At 32.8% G+C, this 8,925-nt stretch overlaps 1 long non-coding RNA gene across 1 annotated transcript; it reads left to right on the top strand.

Annotated features, from left to right (window-relative positions):
* The first annotated feature begins 7,182 nt into the window (after positions 1-7,182).
* On the top strand, positions 7,183-8,224 carry LOC129951903 (uncharacterized). Its single transcript, XR_008782252.1, has 4 exons — positions 7,183-7,683; positions 7,759-7,884; positions 7,955-8,035; positions 8,101-8,224. It is a non-coding gene; the product is annotated as an uncharacterized LOC129951903 (long non-coding RNA).
* The last annotated feature ends 701 nt before the right edge of the window (positions 8,225-8,925 follow it).

The raw sequence follows: 8,925 nt of genomic DNA, 5'->3' as shown, positions 1-8,925 counted from the left end.
ATAATTTACCCCCTGGAAAGAATCATCAAGGTTGAGTTTATAATACAACGTTGGACTTTCATTTACAAGGCTTTATGTTGTTGCTCATGGGGAAGAGTGAATTTCTTGAATTTAAAGGAACGACGACGGCTGAAAATTGCGAGTCCTTTTTGCACCCGTTCATATACCTACCTATCAACCTTATAAGAAAAGCTAAAGGAATATTATAAACCTACCTACAAAAGACTTACATATAGGCAGAAGTCGTCTTCATTCGTTTCGTTTTCGTATAATAATTCCTTGAATTCCTTTGATTTTCTTCTTGGTGGATTTCGCTCTAAAGGAGTTTTTAATGGGTTTGTGCTATGTAAGTGGGAGGGGTTGCAGATAAAGGCTGCCTTATGGATATATACCACAAATTTTGGGTTGATTTAATTTTCAAAGATTGTATGGTTGGTTATACCTATAACAGAACACTTCATCCTTTATTTTTACTTGGGATAGAGCAAAGCAATATTGAGGGTTTGGGGCTTCTTATGTTCATTACCTTTAAGAAAGAACCTAAATGGTTTGTGTTTTCTTGGAGAAAGTAAAAGAAGAAGTGCAATTATAAGCGGATTCAAAGGAATATATGTACTCAGTACTGTAAAGTAGGTATATTGAGATTTGGGGAGTCTAAGTAAGATCATCAGTTAGCCATAATTTGAATTAAGAGAAGAAAAGTTAAGTTCTTTAGACATTATAACTCAGGTTGTTAGGTATGGTGGATGGTGGGAAAAATAATGTTGGGCTTTTAAATTTAGAACACTCATTTAAAACAAATGTTTGGGGCCGTGCATTTACACATACATATATGCAAAATTGTAAATTAATTAAGACACTTATAAGACTGATATCGAAAAATGGACTTCACTATAGACTTAAATAACACATCTAAGACAATACGCTACTCTGATTGAACACGTTTCTGAAATCGTTCCATGTCTTTTTTGACATCATTAAAGATTTGAGGATAAAACTTATCAAATTTCAAAACTACTTTTTTTGTAGATCAACGAAAATCAACTCAAAAAATCAAATGGGGTGGCGCAACAGTCCGTTGTGAACCAGGGCCTAGTGACTTACAACTCTCAACCATTCCTGTGTGCGAGTACTGTTGTCAGGAATGGAAGGGACCTACAAAGCACAAAGGATTTATCAATTCCTCGCAAGAGGCAGTACCCGCGAAAATTAATATTTTTAAATTAAGGTGGCACAGGCAGGGATTGAACCCTAGACCCCTTGCATGACAGTCCAACGCACTAACAATCATGCCACGGGTACTATTAACGAGCGAAAATCAACTCACCGCTTGAAAAACTTTGAAATTCCAAGTAATTTTTTAGGAATAAAAAGAAACAACCGGTGTCTAAAAGGTGATATTTCAAAAAGTGAATTTTAAACAAAAACACATTTAAATTATAAGAAACCAATTGACACTCATTTAAGGATAGTACAATTTGCATTTGGTAGAAACGTATTGCAGTTTGGTTGCTACGAACTGTCAAACTCTATTCGCGTTTCACATACCATCCACACTGCAACGAATAAATTGTTCGCGTTCAACTTAACCACAAAATTATACCACTCTTCTTTTGTTTGTTGAAAAGGGTAATTATAAATTGACAATTCGTCGCTGTCTGCGAATAGATATAAAGCTCATGTGAAAGGAAAGTCAAAATATGCGAACATCCACAGTTCACAGTTCGTAGCTCATGTGCAAAATGCTGAATTGGCAAATTCAATTTAATGGTGAACAACTTAAAATAGCTCCTACAAATATTTAACGGAACTTGACGAACGTCGAGTGAGTTAAATAAACCGAATAAATGACGTTAGAAATCATTTCCAAACCATGTTTTTTCTTCCATTTGTTGCAAATTTAAACAAACACTATCAACTTCAATTGTTACATTAAGAACAATGGGAATACAGCCTTAATATTCATCAAGCTGTCAAATGTAACATAGCGCTCAACAACAAGAGGATGCGTTCAACAAAATTAACCTAGGTGATTTTTGATTTAGGCTGTGTAAGGCAGTCACTGGTAATAAGTACATAGGAGTCACAACACAAATGTGACACTTGTTTTTCAAGCAATATGACATTTTTATTTGAAGATGATTAGAGTTTCCAATCCAGACACATACACAAAATTGACGTTGTCTCTGTTATATTCAAACAAAAAACTTTTTTAAGACTATTTAAGATCATCACGCATGTCAACTAATTTAAAAATTTTATTTCGATATATTATTGGAACTACTGAAATCAATCATTATTTTGACAATTTTTATTTGATATTGTTAAACAAAATTAATTGGAGTTGTATCACACGCGGAAAGCTGCGTGATTTTCAGTACAAAATTGATAGTACAAAACGATCATTTATCAACTTTACCAATCTCACCTATCCATAACTTGTTAACGAATAACAATATATTCCTGTCATTGTTTGTTTGGGAAATTCGAATTCAACTTTGAAATTTAAAAAACAAACATTTTGACAGTCTTAAGGGCCTTGCACATGAGAGCGAACAACGAATGAACGTATGGACAAACAAACATGATTTTACACATTTTAAAAAGTCAATTTCAAACAAAAACACATTTAAATTATAAGAAACCAATTTACACTCATTTGAGGATAATAAAACTTTTATTTTGTTCTCTTAAACAGGTAAATTTTGTAAAAACAGTTTGGTAGTAACGAATTGCAGTGTGGTTGCTACGAACTGTCAAACTCTATTCGCGTTCCACATACCATCCACACTGCAACGAATAAATTGTTCTCGCACAACATATCCTCAACAATTTATCAATCTTGTTTTGTTTTTGTTTGAAAGATCATGGTTGAGGAAAAGATGGAGAAAAGCGTAATTCAATCCTTCGCTGTCTGCGAATAGAAATAAAGCCGATGTGAAAGAAAAGTCAAAATATGCGAACATCCACTGTTCGCAGTTCGTAGTTCGTAGCTCATGTGGAAGATGGTTTAGCCTTATATTACGCGATTATTGTACATTTCAACGCCTTGTCTCTCTGATATAAAAATTAAGTTAAATTCTGCCCCACAAATGTCACGTGCGTGTAAATGTCAATGAAAAATGTAGTAAAAGCGCATTGAAAAACCATTTTCAGTCAATGCATTGACAATTTTCCATGTTTTCTCAGTCATTTATATTGGGAAAAGTTTTGGGACTGGGCATCGAAATGGTCGTGACCTAACAGTGGATATTTTAAGTGAGTTTTTAGATAGGTTTTCTAAAATGGAAACAATTTAATTTTAAAAACTCAGATCAAGATTCGCTGAGTGGGAACCCATCACACTTATATTGGTACGGTCTACAGCTCCACAATTTAGTGGGTTAGAAGTTTCAGACAAAATATTATTTAAAAAAATTAGAAAGAGTGTCGGAGACAAAACGGAGCCACCGGTGATTGTTTTGTGGATATCATATTTGAACCTATCCAATACTACTTGAATTGAGCGGTCCGAAAGATAGTTTCTAAACCTGCAAACAAGAGATTCATCAAAACAAAATGAACGTATTTTCGAAAAGAGAGCTGGCTTGCTTTATCCAAAATGATGTACAAATTTGTTCCACTGTCCGGTGAGATAAGCCATGAGATTAACAGTCGGCCTTTTGCTGTGAACGTCATATAACCGGTCATAAAGAAGCTTTCCTTCTTTAAAATATTTCTTTAGCTGAAAATTGATCAGCGTTTGCATAACCTTGGAAAGAAGGGACGTAAGTGCGATTGTACGATACTTAGAGGATGAGAAAAATTCGTTGGATAAATGCTGTTTTCTTTCTACTCGGAAGGAGACCTGTAGAATAGGACAGATGGATTTACCAGCGTTTAAGAAGAACACCTCTTCAGAACAATAGCGGGGATACCAGGCCAGCGGATTTGTAAATGTCAAAAACTTTAGGCATTCTAGCAACTGTACCATTGCAAAAGAATATTCGTCCAATAGATTCGTTTACGCTTTCAAGTACAGGAGAAGCCATGTCATTCATTTGCAGTATCGAATCAACAGCAAACAGTGTTGGCTTTATCGATTGAGCTTGCAAAAGGAATGCTATTTGAAACAAGCATAAACGAATTGGCGATAGGAATATTCACCCCACTTTTGCACCATGCAAAAAAGAGATAAGTTTGTAGATATAACCAATAAATTTAAAAAAGAACTTACTTTAAAAAAGTTAGCAAAATTAAGTCTTATGCGGTTTTTAAAAATACGTTTTAGATTTAATTTGTGTTACTGATTACGAACTCTGAATTTAGCTATGGTCCCATTTAAATCCTTGTCTTCAACATTCTTCTTATATCTTTTAAATATATATTTCACAACCTCTCCAAACTCAAAATTAGCACCCTTTTTCAGTGTATTTGTTATTGGGGTAGCCAGAGTAGCATAATCGCTACTGACATACCTAAAAACCTACGAACGGGACGTTGTTGGGGTTGTCTATTTTTTGAAATTTAAATCAAATATTGAAAATATTTAAACGGAATATTTTTAAAGATAGAGGTTTTAGAATTGTAAAACCATCAAAAATTTCATACAAACAAAACAACTTTATGAATGTACATAGCCTTTAAAAAGCCTAATATAAGGTCTTTTTGAATTTCAAAAGGCTATGCATTTCTTAAAAACCTGTTGTGATAGATTGGTTTTGAGCCGGATCTGAACTTGAACCATCAAAAGATTAAGAGAAAGTTTATTTTGATTACCAGATATAAAGGGTGATTTTTTAAAAGCTATAGGAAAGTTAAAAAAACACATACAATTCAGAAAAATGCATGAAATCTTTATTTGAATCAAATGTCCATATAATTTAATGTTTGAAGATTATTTCATGCAAATGTTGACCTTGACTGCGCCCCAAATGGTCCATCTGCTTAGTCCAATTTTGGTAGGTATACTCTTCGAACATTTTGGCCGGTTTCTCACGAATAAATGCTTCAATGTTGTCTTCCAATGCGTCAATTCAAGCGGGTCTGTATAGGCACGATCTAGGCGGCCAATTGAATTGTGGCACGTGGCACCGTCTTGTTGAAACCACATGTCCAACAAGTCAAGCTTTTGCATTATGGGCAAACAAAAGTTGGATATCATCTCACGGTAGTGCTCACCATTCACAATTACGTTACGAATAGCATCATCTTTGCAGAAGTACGGTCCAATGATGCCACCAGTCAATCACTGAAAAAACAAACGTGCATTAATATAAAAAACGGCGTTTATTAACTGCTTATTTATTGTCACAACAAACTTTTTCTCGTCAGAGTGAATGGTTTATTAAAACAAATTTCAGCGTTTGATAATCGTTTGTTAATACTATTAACGGCCGTTTATTAAATAAAAAATAAAGCACTTAATCACCGTTTATTTAAATTAGTAACTATATTAATTGCCGCAAACATTTTAGTTATTGAAAATAATTAATCGTTTATTGCCACAATAAACGAAATGTGTGAAAGGGGACTGTTAAAGATTATATCCCAACCTTCATCTAATATCACAACCAATTCTTAAATTTACAAATAGTTTATTATTTTTTATAACCTTATTCACTGCCAAATACAAATTTGGGAATTAAAAAATAATAAACCGTTTATTGTTGTAATGAACACCATTATTAATAGACGAATTGGAAAATTTAAAAGCAGTTTATTATTTTTTATAACCTTATTCACTGACACAATAAACTTTGGTAGTTGGAAAATATAGAACCATTTATTGTGACTATGAACAACATTATTGAGAGAATTGTTAAATATTATATCCCAACCTCCAAAAATAAAATTGATTCCTTGACTAAAAAAAAATTAAATCATAAAGATAAAACTGCACTCAAACTCAGCAGAACTAAATTTCACGACGCGACGCGGAAAATCATTATTTGTATGAAATTGTATGAGGTACATATATCGCTAAAGTTTATATCATTTTATACGAATTCTTGTGAATTGCAGAAATACTGCAGTCAAAATAAGTAAAATGTTCAGTATATTTATAATCGTTTATAAATCGTTCTACAAGAACAAAAGTCCTAGAGCTTAATTGATGTCTTTTATATTTGTTTTTAATTCTATATAGGTAATAGTTTTGGCTAAGTACTTTTATGTTTTGTTTAAGCACACAATTTTTTGATAAAATCGATCTTCAAGTTAATTTTTAATGTGAAATATTTGCATTTAATATTATATGATAAAGAATCATAAGAGATTAATAAAATCATAATATAGAGTTTTTTTACTTGCATTTAAAGTCATTAAAATACGGAACAAAAACACAAGCCTTCATTCATAGTTGTTATATTCGATCATTGGCATCTTTTGGGCTTCCTTACTATTTTGTAAATAATAGTAATGTAAGCTGGGTGTAACTAACATGTCTGTTGTAGATGGCTGTGTTTTTAATTAACAATTGTTATATATAATAAACTATTTATCAAAAATAATAAATCGTTTCTTGAAATTTAACGAAAAATTGTATTTTTTATCTAGATGCAGAGTTCACACTTTTTCCTAAAAATCCTTATAGTCGATATTTAAAATGTAATTGCTGGGTATCGAAATATGTCACACCTACAGAATACATGATTTCCAGAAATGTGAACTCATAGTGTGAGAACAAGGGCAATAATTTTTTGAGACTAATTTTATTTGTGAAATGTCCAACTTTAGTGCATTTCTCTTACTCAAACCTTTATAAAAAAATGTCGAGTCACACATCTCATATCAACTTCTACTTTAACTTCTACCACCTCACATTAACCAGCCAAACCAAACTCATTTTAAGTTAAAACACATATATAATGGGTCAAAGGAAACTTTCAGCCTATTTCAGCACTCTAAAAAAATGTAATAAGATATAGTAAGGTTTCGACTCGATTTCAATGACACTATAGGTTAACCATTGTAAATATACAAATCTACGTTCGTATTTAGGGAACGTAAGAAGGATTTGTATCTTTATAATGCTTTATCTTCTATGACTGACACTGAGTAAGCGTGATCGAATAAGGGTCTGATTACACGATTCGTTTTTTGGTTGTTTTATCTTTTGGCAAGCACGAACGTTCATGATTACATCGTACGCGAATATGTAAATGTGTATTTTGTGAAGGGATCACACTAGCGATTCCCAGTAGGAAATTTGCTCACCAATGAAAATTTTGTGTGAAATCGCCAAGGAAATCAGCTACTCGAATCATTTAGGAATAGCATGCAATGAAATCCTTACTGAAAGGCATTGCGTTTTTCCTATGATTATACAATCCACCCTATCTTTTTCCTTGTAAAATATTTCATTCCCGATATGAAGCACGAGATGGGTGTTTTGTTTTTGTTTATATTTGCCTTTTTCTTCTCTACCTGCCACTGAATAATGCGGAGATTGGCTTCAGTTTTAGAATTTCAATGCTCGGGTTTTTTACATACAATAAAAAATTGCCGTTCCCGTTCGTCAGCCTGGTTTGCTTCGAGAAACAAAGTTATTTCCAACAACAACGACCGACGGTGATGGCGACGCATGGTTGAAGGATTGCAATGTTCGGGTTTTTTACATATCATAAAAACTTCGATTCGCGATCGTCAGCCTGGTTTGCTTAGAAACAAAGTTATTTCCAACAACAACGCACAGTGTTCGGGGTAAGTGATTTTTTTTTTGAGAGCATTGTTGTTTTTTCAAAAAAACAGTTTTCAGTTGAATTTCATTGTTCATAGTGTCAACAAGTGAGTAAAGCTTAAAGTTATTAAAAAGAGTTTAGAAAATAAATTATAATTGTAAAAAAGTGAATATTTTGGTAAATTGGTAGAATTTGTGTTCAAATGGACAAGAAAAATATTCAGGTAATTTCATTTAAATTACAAATCCCTTTCTACAATTATCTAATCCTATTTTATTGCTCTTTTTTTAAAGGCTTCCGGATCTAAACAGTCGGCAATGGACTCCATTGAATTTTCACCCACAAAGCAGCCAAGGCAGATTTTTAAGAAAACGGTAATTATAACTATTATTATTTTATTAAATTAAATTTCTATATATCTGCTTTACATTTTGTATAGAATCAACAAGATATGATAGACGAAATGAGAGCGGACATTAAAAGTTTGTGTGTCACCACGGAGCAGCTAAAAAATGGAATCTGCACATTGGCAGCATTTTTTTCAATAAAATCATAAAAATTTACGTGGCTGTTTTTTTTTTAAATATTTGTATCCAAAGATTTAGGTATGAGTAAAAAATAATTCGATAATAAAAACATGATTGACTTCATTTATGCACATTCACTACATTTTTCACCAGGTCAATTTGCATTAGTGAATGAGTTACATTGGCTTCCCTAAGGAAACCACTGGTCAATATTCATTTATGAAAAAGGCATTCAATTTTGCAAAGTGAATTCCTTGGTGAACATTCATCACATTTTTCACCAATGTAAAGTACACAAGTATATCAGCAACTCCACTAACCCAGTGATTTCCCCGGTGTGAGTTCACGGTATTTTTCATCAACTACAATTCACTTTGGAATACACCAAATGCACTTGCTTGGTGATTTCCTCTCTGAACAGTCACCATGAAATTCACAACTTGGTGAACGCCAATCCAATCCCCATGTTAATTTCACTGATGTTTTCACCATGTTTTCATGGGGTGTAGCTTCCATTCACCAAGGAAAAAGTTGGTGATTCACCGATGAATTTTTTGAAATTTCCTACTGGGTTATTTCATTATACATTTAATTTCGGCCATTGACTTTAATCCACACTACACTTCACAATAGCCAAAATATATTTTAATGTACTCTCATTCATTTCCTATTTTTAACTTCCCATAGGAAGTTATTGTAATGGGTCCGATTTGTCAAATTGAAAATTTTGACATTTC

The sequence above is a fragment of the Eupeodes corollae genome, chromosome 3 (assembly GCF_945859685.1).
Source record: "Eupeodes corollae chromosome 3, idEupCoro1.1, whole genome shotgun sequence".
NCBI classification, from domain to species: domain Eukaryota; kingdom Metazoa; phylum Arthropoda; class Insecta; order Diptera; family Syrphidae; genus Eupeodes; species Eupeodes corollae.
The sequence above is the reverse complement of the archived record's forward strand: the minus strand, read 5'-3'. Positions and strand labels throughout refer to the sequence as shown.